The 15,660-nt window shown below is 35.7% G+C and overlaps 1 protein-coding gene across 1 annotated transcript in view; it reads left to right on the top strand.

The window, feature by feature from the left end:
• Window positions 1-4,064: 4,064 nt before the first annotated feature.
• Window positions 4,065-15,660, top strand: part of LOC119081963 (dual oxidase maturation factor 1) — a 47,617-nt gene continuing 36,021 nt past the window's right edge. The window contains exon 1 of the mRNA XM_037191269.1: window positions 4,065-4,190. The gene's annotated coding sequence lies outside the window, so the exon portion shown is untranslated. The remainder of the gene's footprint in view (window positions 4,191-15,660) is intronic.

The raw sequence follows: 15,660 nt of genomic DNA, 5'->3' as shown, positions 1-15,660 counted from the left end.
TTCGTGAAAACTTCAAAGTGAGGTTGTGTTGGCTTCTCTGTGGATGACGATTGACATTTTGAACGGCCTTGGAAGAAACCTATGTCAACAGTACTTTTCTTAACAGACGCAAACTTTTTTTTGGTAAAATTTTGGGGGGGCTTCATACTAACTGCCGTACATGGGCGGTTCTTTGCCCAATTTTCGAGAACCCAATAGAACCTACTAATTCGTAACATATGTGCTTCACAGTCACACAACGCAGATAATTATGTTACCGTACCGATTGTTTATATGCAATACTCGTTTTTTTTCTTACAATTTTCAGGGGTCTACAATTACAGGGGTCTAACACTTATACGTTTACCTTCAACACGTCGAATTCCCTGAGTAAGGGGAAACCTTATGGCTTATGGGTTTTTTATCACGGGTTCGCTTGTCACTTAATAGTTGGTATTGAGTCCACACATGAACAAAATAAAGCTATACTGATAAGTACAAGCGATAGGAGACGCTTTTATTTACATTTTATATTTTTCTATGATGAGGATAGTTAACTGTCTAACAATGAACATTTTGAGCCGCGTTTTTTTTGTAAAGATGGATGACTTGTTTCGTTGTATGGTTGTATGAGTTAAAACATTTCATTTCATTTCATTTATTTTTCATAAAAATAAAACACAACAAGTGACCTGCGTATCTCCAGTTTGTAACAATTCTAAGGAGCTACTTTAAACATCCAATACAAATAATCTAAAGCGGTAGCTCTTATCACTAAAGACTCCAAACTTGACACTTGTCTTGTTCCAAGGTCATTTCGAAATGTCAAATTTCATCCACAGAAGGCAACTTAACCTCAACTTTCAGGTTGACGAAAATTTGTGCGAAAAATTTACATAGAAATTTGTTGACATTAAGGTTATGTTCCTCTCTGTGGATGAAATCGGCTGAGTTCGGTATGTCAACTTTAGTGTTTACAGTAGCTTGGAACAAACCTGTTCATGATAGGAGCAGTCTGTGGTCGTGTCTGTTAACTAAGCAAAATTATACCTTTCTTTTCTCCGTGTTTCCCGACAATAGGAATAAGGTTAAGTTTAAGTCCGAATATTAGTCAAATCGATCGATTATGTTGCAACTGTATGTCCACAGATAGCATCGAGAAAGTGCTATTTTAGAAGACTGGTCAAAGGTTTCTCGAAGGGGGGAAAAATTGTCAAAATCGGATCACGAGATTGAAAGTTGAAGTTCTCTGACTGACCTTGACTCGGGCTACTCGGCCTGTATCTCAACTCTCAAGTCATCCAATTTTCATGATTTTCGTTCAAAATCTACAACGACAGAAAATTTGCTCAAAATGGATTCAGATGTAAAGCTTCTGGAATGTTTTGCGACATACATATGAACGGATTGTAACACTTGAGGTCATTGCATATAAAAACAAAACACACATCGCGGTAAATATAAACGAAGCACGCATACTCTGTTCGCGTCTGGTTCTCCAAATCGAGTCTCTCGCTTTAATTCGTGTACTTTCTTTTTATCGTGTTTAATTTTTAACTCTTACTTTCATCTCACCTAAAAAATGCTTTTTCATTTTTGTCTTTTTTTTTCAAATTGTAATTTTTTTTCGTTTCATTTGCATAAATTATTACGTTAACATTTGTGTAGTCGGTGTAGTCGATTTTGTCGGTATAGGAGACCGCGCTTATATGCAGACGATTTCTACCTCTACGTTTGGTAATAATATTCTCAGATTCGTGAAGTCAGTTATATTTTCAAATCGAGCTCGGGCACGTCGTCGGGCATCACGTATATTATTCAATAATTTCGGGAAACTGCATGTTTGTGTATCGAGGTGATCATCGGTTAATCAAAGATATTTTTTTAAATTATTTTAGAGCCAGAGTCGAGATGAACGTACGCGGTGATTTCGAGTGATGAGATAATTCTTCTTTTTTGAATTTCAAGACTAATTTTGCTGTTAAACGGTACATTGTTCATTAATGGCTCGATGGGTAAATGTGTTTCGAGTGTTTCATGTCATGTGTATTTATTCATTTCAATTATACAAGCATTGCAGCAACTATATACTAATATGTACACGAGTGCTATTGTTCTCCATTAAAGTATGAAGTAATTTCTGTTTTAATTGAAACATTTTTTTCCACAATATAAACAAAAGTTGTTTATGTTTCAAGTAATCTTTTTTGGTGATTCAATTGTCTAATTGTCTGCTTGAAATTATTGTTACTGTTATTTCGAATCGACTGGTAAACGTTGGTAACTTGCAGATAGAATATACCTGGAGCTACCACATAAATATCCTTATTAACCTGTTGCAGTTGTTTTGTTGTTTCTTTTGTACAATTACCATTTACTGAAACATCCATTTTCGTAACCAATTCGCAAAATGTGTGGGCGGGTGAATACGATTAATTATTGCTGATTATATTCACAGAGCTTATGGGAAAAGTGAAACTTTTTATTTATGGGAATTGGATAAAATTTATCGGTCTTACTCGACGTGTAATGGAATATTTTAAACACAAAACTATGTACAACTTACAAACATATATCTAATAAAATAACTCATACGGACTCTGACCAAATGCCCGCTGTAGAGTGTTCAGAGACATTATTATGCAAGTGTTTGGGTAGTTAATATATATGTTTGGCGTAAAAATGGAATTTATAGCGAATAGTAAATCAGAGTTCCCTGAGCGACCAATCGAAACTTTCAGCTTCATTTTGTGCACAGTTCACGTCAACCGAATTTGCGTCAGCTGTTTTACCCAGTTGGTTCACTCGGACAATCACATTACTTGTCCGCGCTCATAGGGTTTTAACCAATACCACGCATTGTGTTTAGGGCTCGGAATAGGTCGATTTTTTCTCCTGATCTGAACCAGAAAATGGAAAACCTGATTTTACCTGAATTCGATCTGAACTGATTTTCAATTAACATGACCTGACCTGATGTATTCCAAATTTAACCTGAATCTGTTGCAGATTTAACCTGAATTGACCTGTTTCATTCGCATATTTTATGTTAGTTTTCATTGCTTCGGAGTTCTAAAATCGTCGTTTTCGTCCGTCCCGTGTTTTCATGGGTGTTCTTTGCTTAATCACATTTCTCAAGATATTGTTGTAGTAATTTGCGAAACAAGCCAATTCAGGTCAGGTCAGGTTTCAAAATCTATCAGATCTGGTCCATTTTCCATAAAGGCAGTGTGATTATATGAGTGGAACCTACAAACGCAGCAAAATTTCTTTTATAAATAAAAGACAATAGTAGACTATTAGTACATGACGGGAGACTTTTTCTTAAATTCTCTTTACATACTTATGCGCGGTAATAGTTATTTATGCAACTCGAGATTATAATGTTCGAAAACTGCGAACTTTAGATATCTCTGTTGCATAAAACGTTGTATAAATCTCGATGCAAAGTACTTGATTATGCTCACAATGTGTATTAGGACACATCTAGAGCCTAATAAAGTACATCGCACTCGATGTCACAAATAACTATTATACTTTACTAATTAATAAATTATGCTAATCGGCACCCAAAAAATACATCGGCACCCAGACATGTTTAAAAATGGCAGCGCCACCATGTCATCTCTCGAGTGTAACTCTTTGGCGTACACTATAAAATAACTTACGTTAATTGCTTGTAAGATAATTGCTTCTCGCCTTCAGTTCATTCCCCAATGCTCACACTTGACAAACAAAAAACGTACAAGCATGGGCGTAATATAATGGAGAAACATTTTTAAGCATCTGTAAGACGTTAATTTTAGCGACTCTGACCAGTCCTTAACCGCAATGTGATTCTAAAGATAAAGTAATCGATGATTGAAGGGAATTTTCTACAAAAACGCAGTTTAATTTCGCTCACGATTCGCTATATGTGTGCACAGATAAAGGTATTACAAACTTTTTAGAGAAGGCATTACTAGTGGATCATTCATTTGTTAGAGTGCGTTTTCAGCCACTAATGGAGCGAAATGATTATGATTAAAGCAGAAATGAAACTTTGTTTATCGGTGTGAGAAACCAGCAACAGAACATTACAAAACAGTCGATGGTGGTTTGCCGATATTGTGACGTGCTAAAATTGTGTAGATCAAATCTAACGAAATACCCATCCTTGAATTATATCGGATGACGTTGAGATAATAGACGATTTCGCAGACAAAAAAGAGGTAAGATTTGCGTTATATTCGGTCAGTTTATCTTTTAATCTTAATTAGACGTTAACGAATTACATTTAATTTAATTCGAAGAAGTGGATACATTTATCTCATAAATGTTAAATTGAAATGAAGAAAAAAAAAATTATAAAAAAATCTGTACTCATATCCTGTAACTTTGATTGCTCGATTTCCTCATGCTTTAATGCATTAGACTTGTGGATCTAATTACAGAAATAAAATTTATTAATTATTTTCCTCGTATACACATAAAAACACTGCTCGTTATTTACTATTCCTGATTTAGACTTAAATTAAATAATTTTTTTTTTCGCTTCTTACCTTCAAGGTCGCTTTATGCTGGCCATTTTCATCGTGTACAACGGTGCACACAAAACATACGCTTTGTATTACACTTAAGTAAAATGTTTAAAAAAAGCTGTGAGTCTTATGACGCGTAACGAAATCATGTTTTTTATGTTGTGTATATTCAATCAAAGTAATTGAAAGTATAAGTAATCGAAATGTTTTAAACAATTTTTAGAATATAATATTTCTTGCCACTTAAGCGTATACCCATACATCCTTGAACTTAAAAATTTATATCGTACAGCACATTGTGTATGTGATTCTTCCGCAAAAAAAGAACTTAAGAATTGTTTGAGATAAACTGTGAAATCTTTGTGCTTCCTGCATTACATTAGTAATGTAAAATATCGCTTTGGTTTGAATGGTTATTTCTCGGTCGCACAGGTGGAGTTCGATCCTTTTGCTTGCCAAGTTAATAATGATCAAAGAAAGTCTATCACTGTTGTCCGAAACGGTTGGTTTCGTGTTCGTACGAATGCTTTTTTTTCTGCAGTAAGACCAATTCTTTGGTTTAATTTGATGATATTTAATCTGTCACAAACGGCTGTCAAGGTCTAGGTAGTATGGTCTTTTATATAGTAAAATGCATCTTAAAAAAATTGAAGTACAAGATTTGCAATCAATCGATAAAAAATACTTTGTTCGACTGACGTCTTTTTTAGTTCCACCTTTTACGTCTCACTTCACTGAAGTGACTTCAGTCAATTTTTATATATTTTCTTCGCACAATTTAGACAAATTTAGATAAAACCTAAACTTTTAAATAATAAAAATGGCTGTTTCTTATAAAGTTCGATTATTTGGATTGGATTTATTTGAGTTTCTGTCAAAACAATCTGTCGTACTAAATGTTTGTCTTCAAATTTTAATGTACCGACGATGAATAATAGTCTGAAACGCAAAGTATTCGACACTTGTGTCCTTCCAGTGCTCACTTATGGAGCGGAAACGTTAACTTTAACGAAAGCATCCAAAGATAAATTGAGAGTGACACAAAGAGCCATGGAACGGAGTATGCTTGGAATAACACTCAGAGACAGAATGACGAATGAATGGATTCGACAACAAACCAGGGTCGTTGACGTCATGGAAAGAATAGCATCTCTGAAATGGAGCTGGGCGGGACATATTGCAAGAAGGACAGACGAACGTTGGACCAAAAAGATCATGAACTGGCGACCATATAAAAGACGAGCTATAGGTAGACCACCAGAGAGATGGACAAACGGAATTAAGAATATTGCAGGTACAAACTGGCAGCAAGTGGCAATGGATCGTAGAAAATGAAGAAGAAGAAGAAGACGATGAAAACAAGTTGTTTGAACGTTGTTAGTGTTATTTGTTGATGTATCACGTATATTTGCTACCGGAAACATTCGAGGATCGTCAGATTCCAACATATCCAGCGCAATATCAGGATTTCCAACACATCAATGACAACATAACCGCACTAACGGAGTATCACAACAATTTATGATTTGACGCAAAGCAATTAAGAAATCAAAGTTCCGGAAGTTTTTGTGGGAAATAATTTTCGGAGGATCTTGTACATCTTGTACGTGTATGTAATTGCTAGACCTGAAGATAATAGCCTCTTGAGCCAGGTCTGATAACGATTAGATTTCACTGTGAATCTAAACAACAAAATATTATCGCTGTGGAGTTGCACCAGTTCATTGAACCTCGCAACGACTACGTTTTTTGAATTACCAAAAGACAATTAATTCACGAATCCGCTGTTCACGTCACACCACCATCACTATGACGAATCATCAAATCAAAATAAACATTGGCCGAAGCATATCGGTGATACACTTCAACATTGAAAGTTCATCCTCGGAGAAATCAGAAATTTTGAGCCGGAAGTGCTTCGATCATGAAGCAGACATTATAGCTGTACAAGAAACACACATCGAACGTGCAGCTGATTATCACACGAGAGGATACGTTCCAGGATTTAGGTTAGCGGCTTACGTACTGAGTAAAACGTACGGTTTAGCGACTTACGTCAAAGAAACTCACAACAACTACAACGTACTTCATGTGTGCGATCAAAGTGATGTTTCATGCATAGTTGTTGAGCTCTTTGGCATAAAAGTGATGAACGTGTACAAACCTCCAAGTAAAACTTGGCCAGAAAGTGTTCTTCGACGGGAAATTCACCCAGCAATGTACGTGGGCGATTTTAATAGTCACCACTCTCTGTGGGGATACGCTCATGACAATTCAGATGGCAACAAATTGGTCGAATGGGCTGAATCTCACAATTTGTTCCTAGTGCATGACTTGAAGGATCTTCCAACGTTTCACTCAGGTAGATGGCAACGAGGATACAATCCCGATTTATGTTTCGTTACACGAGATCAACATGACAAACCACTTAAAGCGTCAAGAAGAGTTCTTGGCAATTTTCCAAGAAGTCAGCACAGACCAGTGTTAATTAAAATTGGCATTCAAATTGAGCCGGTGAATTCCATTCCGAAGCCACGGTGGAATTTTCAAAAAGCTGATTGGTCAGCTTTTTCATTGCGTGTCGATGCAGCCATTCGTTTCGTTCCGAATGATCTTAACAACTACGACCGCTTCATTGGTGTCATTAAAAGTGCTGCGAAAAAGTCAATTCCGAGAGGCTACCGAAAGCGATACATTCCTTGCAAGAATGCAAGATGCAAGAATTGTATGAACGATTTGAAGAGCAGGGCGACGATGAAATTTCTGATCACCTGTTGGAATTGCTGAGTGCAGCCCGGAAAAGTAAATGGGAAAGAGTGACGCAAGAGATGAATTTCACACATTCAAGCAGAAAAGGTTGGCGCTTGCTGAGACACGTTGGAGAAACATCAAAGCCTGTAAAAACGAAATCGTGTATGAATCCAGACAGCATCGAATCAAAAATAATGCAAAATTCAACGATGATTGCACCCGAGAAGCACCACAAGCGCATAATTAAATCGAAAGTTGGTACGATCTTTGGCACCTGAGTCAGAATTCGATCAGGCTTTCTCAATTGATGAACTCGATGCGGCAATTTGTTCTATTAATGCGGGGAAAGCAGCCGGTCTGGATGGACTGTATCCGGAATTTCTCAAACATCTTGGGAAACGAGCTAGGATCTGGATTATGAAATTTATGAATCAAATTTTCAAAACGGCACGACTACCACCGTTGATGATGAAAACTAACATAATTGCAATCCTTAAACCCGGAAAAAATCCAGAGCTGCCTGAAAGCTATCGACCGATAGCGCTACTGAGGTTGATGTATAAACTTTTGGAAAAACTCATTTACCATCGAATCAAGTCGCCCATCGATGCCGTGCTTCCGGATTACGAAGCAGCATTCCGAGAAAACCGTGGATGTGCTGAACAGGTGCTAGCTTTAACGAGTCACATTGAAGTAGGCTTCCAGAAAAAATTGAAAACCGGTTTGGCATTAATTGATCTCTCCTCTGCCTACGACACGATATGGAGAATCGGATTTCTTTGGAAATTTTACAATGTCATCCCAAGCAAGAATCTCGGCAAGCTAATAAATGGCTCACCAACCGAACTTTCCGAGTCTTCATCAATTATAGAAGCAGTAGACCAAGAGTTTTGAATAATGGATTTGGACAAGGAAGTGTTTGTGCTCCAACCTTCTTCAATCTTTACACCAGCGACATGCCAAAGACGAAGTCAAGAAAATTTTCATTTGCTGATGACCTTGGACTGACGGTCCAAGCGACTCTTTTTGAAACGATCGAGAAAGTCTTGGAAAGGGACATGGGTACGATGAAACGGTACTATCGAAAGTGGTGTTTGTGCATGAATGATGGCAAATCTGAAGTGGCTATATTCCACCTGAACAATCAAATGGCTGCACGAAAGCTGAATATTCACTTGGACGGTGAGGAAATTAAGTTCAACAGCACACCAACCTATCTTGGTCTTCCATTGGATCGGTCTCTGACATTGAAGCCAGCAATGTCAAAATTAAGTGAGAAGCTAAAATCACGTATCAATTTAGTGCAAAAACTGGTTGGTACAAACTGGGGTGCTAATGGCAACACTCTGAGAGCTGCAGCGCTCTCATTGATCTACTCCGTGGCGGAATATTGTGCACCCGTTTGGTACCGGAGCAGTCATGTGAGCAAAGGGGACACACAATTGAACATCGCTATGAGAACAATCACAGGTGCAGTTGATTCGACTCCGGTTCCATGGCTTCATGTTTTATCCAACATCGCTCCTTCCCATCTAAGACGACAGGCTGCGGCACATAATGAGTGGGAAAACTGCTTCAACGCTTCCAGAAATTCGAATTGGAAAATCTACCACCGGAAAGGCTGACTTCGCGTACTCCAATATGGAATGATCATGTTATCCAAGCGCGAGATTTCAACATAAAAGATGCTTGGAAACGATATTGGACGGAAAGCACCAACTTTTCGAACAAATCTTTGATCGAAAACCCGAATGAAAAGCTGGATGGATACGATTTGGAGAGACGCGAATGGAGGATGTTGAACCGATTCCGATGTGGACATGGCTGCTGCAAACAACAACTACATCGGTGGAATTTCGTTGACTCACCGTTCTGTGACTGTGATAATGTGACTGTTCAAACGATGAATCACATTTTGAGTGATTGCCGTCTTAGACGTTTCTCAGGTGATTTGAGAGATTTGAATTTAGTGACGGTGGAGGCCGTTGAGTGGCTTAAGAACTTGGACTTAGAAATTTAGTGAATTAATTTAATGTGAATGAAAATGTAGTGTCTGCCATACGATTAATAATAATTTGGATTGGATATCTCATTGTCTCGTACCAGTTGCTCGACCCTGTTCATACGAAGGTTTCTGGTGGCTCCGGGATGGTTCACTAAAATTAGACATATTTACTTAGATCTGTCTATTTTCGATAAGTTCTGGTGGCTCAAAGTATGGTTCACCAAAAATAGACAGATTTTTGAAAATCTGTCTATTTTGGATAAACCGCAAAACAATAGGAAGTAAAGTTCAATTTGTGCTTTGAGCGTCACCTATCCAATATCATCACTTTTGTAAGTCAACCTTTTCCACTTTCAAGTGGTTTTTTTTTGGGATGCAGGCTATTGTTAAACATTTTATTTTTTGTACTTTTTAGAAACGAGTTATATGTTGCCCGAGGGGATTTGTCGAGCCAAATTGACATAAATTAGTACCTGATAACATACATTATTGTCAAGTTTCAGGTGGATTGTGTGTGTGAGTTGAAGAAAATTAAGAAGGGAATAAAGTTTCTAAGCGGTTTTCGTCTGGTCTGGTGTAATCACTATAACGAGATTCTCAAATTTCTCAAATATTCAAGAAATTGATTGGTTACATTTCTAAGAAAAAGTGGTTCTTCACTACCTATAATTCAAAATAGTACAATGAAATGTGAAACTTGAAATTTGCAATAAGGTCCTTTCAAATATTGAAAAGGCGTGGATGTTTTGCTGAAAAATCGTGAAAAGCGTACATTTGGGCGTTTCTTAAATGTTGAATACTAAAAGCGAAAACATTCGTGGTCGTCTTTGCGGTAGTACGTTTTTCAAAAAGGATTCCGTTGAAGAGACATCATCGAAAATAAAATATGAAACACAAAAATGTAGGCTACAAATTTAGCTAAGCATCTATGTCTCTTAAAAGTAATTCCTGAAAAGCCTACATCTGAGCGTTTTTTAAATACTGTATTTTTGATTATTTTTGCTAGGAATCCACGCCGTTAATTAGGCTAATTAGTAATTACTCTGGGATTTATTCAGGATTACCCTAAAGATTTTCCTTATGTTTCCTAATATTTTCCTAGACAAAGAAGGAAATCCTATAAAAACCCAAATCATAGTTACGTAGATTATACCCTCTAATTCAGAATATAGTTACAACCTGTAAAATTAGAAAGAAATGCATAAAAGGTTATGTACACCGCGCAAAATAATTGTACATTATAATTATGCTGAAAATAAAATTAATCTGACAAGCAATTTATGATTGCTCCGAAGACCTAAGACAGATGAATAATATTTATTTGATTTTATTGGCTCAATTTTTTTTTTAATTAGCACTTAAACGCTAGCGCGTGAGATAAGATTTTGCAATCGACTTGTATTTAGATATTGTAAATGACCTTCCCGTTGATGAAAAATATTGAAATAAATGTTTATTTGTGATGAGGAATGTGGAAGTTGAATATATAAACGATTCTACTTAGAACCGCTCAATTAAATTTATCATTGCCAGTATATGAGCTGTGAGTCAGTGAGTTTATTCGAGAGGAGATTTTCTTTATTTTCAAAATTTGGCCTCTATTGGTTGTTGCCCTAATTTCATAATTTTAGCTTAACGATTTTCCCTTTCAATCAACCAATGTCCAATCTCCGACCAGCAGATTTCTTTATTTGTTTTATCTTTGAAAATCATCTCGTACTCTGTTCGTCCGGAAAAGACTGTTATCGACAACAACAATGGTCTTCTCTTATACAGCCCAACACACCAGAAAGAACGTAACAAATATGACACAATAAAAAATGATCTCAATAATTTCGCATAAATAAACAATTTTCATAATTTACGATGACTTTATCTGTTCGGCTTCGCTAAGCCAGCATTTTTTCAATAAAAAGTGAAATTTTTTTACGTAACTTTTTATCCTACACACAAGAGCCACAGTATTACCTTTAATGCTAACCATAATAAATTAAATGTATCTCAGCGCAGCGAATATGATGAAAATGAAAACACTAACTCAACGCATATTATGTTTATCATATCACATCACACGCATATCGATTTTGTGTTATTACCTGGGCTCATGCACTATAGGTGTGTAGTGCGTATGTTCGTTCATGTATCTACTATCAGAGCAACGGTCTAACGATGTTTAGTATAAATAATCTTAAACGAATGTAACGAAAGCAAATGAAAGCGACAGTGGAAGTAAAAATGTAGGGCAAGTTTATCAACTTTCTTAGAGACTGAGGCTGGCCAACGACAGTTAATAAACGATTTCTGAGAGTTCATTTTTATCAGTATTAACTGTCGTTTTTCTGTCTTTTGATATTACTAGATCCCACCTTTCGGGCGGGTCAGGTCCCTTGACTGACACTTTTCTAAGTGTATTTTAGACGTATTTATAAAAACTTGTCACATTTAATACATAATATATTTACTATATTAATGACTCCATGCAAATAACAGTAAAATTTGATAAGAATTTTTTTTCTTGGAAACCATCGAGCGTATGGTGGAATAATTTTTGACCACTTTTTGAGCTCTCAATTTTCTCATAAATTTTCAATTTTCAAGATTTTCAATCAACCTCAAATGATAAATAAGTAGATTACGTGTAGATTACGGCCTTCGCTTCGCTCTGGCCGTAAACTTCCCACTCGTATGAGCTGTCTATTATTCTGTTTGATTGCCTTTTTGTTACATCAGAGCACATGCGATGTTTGTTTTATGAATGTGGACCGAGGACTTTTTCACAAAAATAATTTTTGACCACTTTTTGAGCTCTCAATTTTCTCATAAATTTTCAATTTTCAAGATTTTCAATCAACCTCAAATGATAAATAAGTAGATTACGTGTAGATTACGGCCTTCGCTTCGCTCTGGCCGTAAACTTCCCACTCGTATGAGCTGTCTATTATTCTGTTTGATTGCCTTTTTGTTACATCAGAGCACATGCGATGTTTGTTTTATGAATGTGGACCGAGGACTTTTTCACAAAAATAAAAAGTGCGATAGACGTTCGTCTCTTACACTTTTGCGTAAAAAAAGGAAGTCCCCCGGTACTTAACATACCTTGACATGGTGACATGGTAATAAATGAACTTCATTAGTTTTTGGTTCATCATTAAAAATAACTCAGTATAACAATACTTTCGTTAAATTGGTACCAATTTCGACTCTATAATGGTATAGGGATTAAAAATATTTGTAAAAGGAGAAATTTATTGGTAGACCGAGAAAAAATAATCCCTCGGTTTCCCATTCACAAAACCTTCAATCGTGAATAAAATGTCACGACTCGTGTGAATTACGGCCCTCGCTTCGCTCTGGCCGCAAACTTCACACTCGTATATTTTTTACAATATTCTCTTTGATTCATTTAATTCCATGTATTTAACAAAATCTTCAGAAATTAGTTGAGATAATTCATTTTATATTGCCTGCAAAAATTTAACTTTTTTATTAAAATTTCTTACACTTTTTAATCAAAGTGTGCTAATGTGATAACAGGCATTTCGCTGGCGTAAGATGTGGCTGTAAAGGGAGTAAAAAACTACCTACTTGATAAATGACAAACAACTTGATAGTCAACTATCAAATTTGATAGTCAACTATCAAGTTGTTGGTCAACTATCAAGTTGTTGGTCAACTATCAAGTTGTTGGTCAACTATCAAGTTGTTGGTCAACTATCAAATTTGATAGTCAACTATCAAGTTATTAGTCAACTATCAAATTTGATAGTCAACTATCAAGTTGTTGGTCAACTATCAAGTTGTTAGTCAACTATCACTGATAGTTGGACATCGAATGATGAAATTATTCTTCCTACTAGTTTCATGCACATCGAAAACAAACTTATATGATTTACCCACACTACCAAACAAAATCAAATTTCATGAAAGTAATCTTTTTTAATTGAGGCTATGATGAACAGTATTAAATCTCGTTTTTCTCGGATAGATTCCAGATCCTTAGTCCTACATAGCCCATCTTCGAACTTAGCCTCGGGTTTTTAATTCCACGTATTTAAAAAAAGAATCATCCAAATTGGTTAAAAATTACTCAAGTTATCGTGCCCTCAACGAAAAATTGTTACCCACATTTAACGTTTTTCATAGCATTTTATACATTTTCAATCACAGTGAACCTTTTTGTTACCCACATTTTTCGGTATTTTCTGGTGTAAGACCCTGACTTTCAGTCAAGGGAATAAGTATTGGTGTGTACAATGAATCAATTGATGTCAAATTACCTATTAGAAGTTTCTTATCCGACGAGAAGCTAAACACCATGAATAACATAATTAACATATCAGTCAAAAAACCCTTAAAGGGTAAATGTGACGCAAGTTGTTTATCTTACTTACAAAATAACTGATGTCGCTGAGGCTGACGCATTGCCGTACGCAAAAGTTTTATCAACAAAAAATTGACACAAAAAATTTGTGAAAGAAAATTTTACAAAAAGAAATTTGCGTCACTATTGGCAGATGATTCGACTTTCTTCCGTTTAAATTCTTTCAGTTCATTTCTTAACCATTTTCCTAACAATGGGTTCCTCAACATCTGCGGAACTTTTGCAGAAATAACTAACGTAACTAACGTAGGCAATTTGCATTATCTGAAAATTCGAGATTTTGCTTATTTTCATACAAACATCAATATTTCGAAGTTCAATATCTCGGCCAATTTTAAAGCTGCAATAACGTGTGATAGCTTGTTGAACTCGTATGGATTCCTAGATTCTAGATATTCTAGTTTAAGTCATTTTAGCCAAGGAAGTGAAGTCAAAAAGTTGATGTAAATATGCTCCGCCGTCCATAAAAAAAAAATTAAACTTTTTTGGTAGTGGACTTGCGTCACGCCGGCTTAATTAAGGATTTATCTTAAGGATGATTGTGTAAATCATAAATACTCAATCCTCCAATAACTACTAGTATTTTGTCAGTATCTGCACATACCTGTAAATTTATGTATTTAGACCCGTACGAAGTACAAGGGTCTTATAGATTCACTACAACAATAATTACACGTCGAATGTGAGTCGCTGAGTGAGAAGGTATTTATTGGTTATTATGTTGGGTATCACGAATGTTCCAGCACACTCGCAATAAATTGAACTGTTTGAAATATTTATCTAAACAACAACGATATATATAAAGGTACTTGAAATACAGGCCCGGACTGGCTCAAAAAAGCCCTTCGGGGAAAAAGTTAAAAGGCCCTTATTTTCGGGCGACTCTTTCCAATTAGGCCATCGATTCGTATTACTGATTACAATTGTGTAACTTACACAGTATACGTCACACACAGTGCCGCTACATCACACGGACAATTGAGTTACAAACATTTTTTTTTTTATCGATGGAGAACCTAATTATAAGACACTTTGTCTCGTATCATATGCCAAAAAAAGTTAAAACTTTTTTTATAAATCATTTTGAAAGTCACTGAAAACACGAAAATTCGAATCGAAATACAAAATTTTTTAATGACATACTGTATTTCTATTCGAATTTTCGTGTTTTTAGTGACTTTCAAAATGATTTATAAAAAAAGTTTTAACTTTTTTTTAAAATATCTTCTCCACAACTTCTCCATCGATAAAAAATTTTAAAAAAATTTGTTTGTAACTCAATTGCGACATTTGCCTAGGACACAACGATCTGGGGCGCAAAATTTGAAAAGAAAACTTGGAAATAGCTCAGGTATTCGCTAGTGGAACATAAGAATGTTACAACTAACGAAAAATTTATTAAGTAAATTTCGTTCACTTCGCTCGCTAGTGAAAGCAGGGCTTATTATTGAGATTTTTTTTCAGAATTTTCCGAGTTTTTTCAGAATTTTTTCGGAATTATCCAATAATTAAAATTCCCAATAAGCCCTGTTCTATGAACGTTAGAAAATTCCCATTTTTTGCACATTTTCTGGGAATTTTATCTAAAACCGCTAGAAAATTCCCATTTTTGGTACATTTTCTGGGAACTTTATCTAAAGCCGCTAGAAAATTCCCATTTTTAGTACATTTTCTGGAAACTTAATCTAAGGCCGCTAGAAAATTCCAATTTTTTGCACATTTTCTGGGAATTTTATCTAAAACCGCTAGAAAATTCCCATTTTTAGTACATTTTCTGGAAATTTTATCTATGACTGCACATTTTCTGGTAATTTTATCTATTGCTGCTAGAAAATTCTCATTTTTTGCACATTTTCTGGTAATTTTATCTATTGCTGCTAGAAAATTCCCATTTTTTGTACATTTTCTTGGAATTTTATCTAAAGCCGTTAGAAAATTCCCATTTTTGGCACAATTTCTGGGAATTTTATCTAAAACCGCTAGAAAATTCCCATTTTTAGTACGTTTTCTGGAAACTGTATCTA

Source organism: Bradysia coprophila, unplaced genomic scaffold (assembly GCF_014529535.1).
Source record: "Bradysia coprophila strain Holo2 unplaced genomic scaffold, BU_Bcop_v1 contig_373, whole genome shotgun sequence".
NCBI classification, from domain to species: domain Eukaryota; kingdom Metazoa; phylum Arthropoda; class Insecta; order Diptera; family Sciaridae; genus Bradysia; species Bradysia coprophila.
The sequence above is the reverse complement of the archived record's forward strand: the minus strand, read 5'-3'. Positions and strand labels throughout refer to the sequence as shown.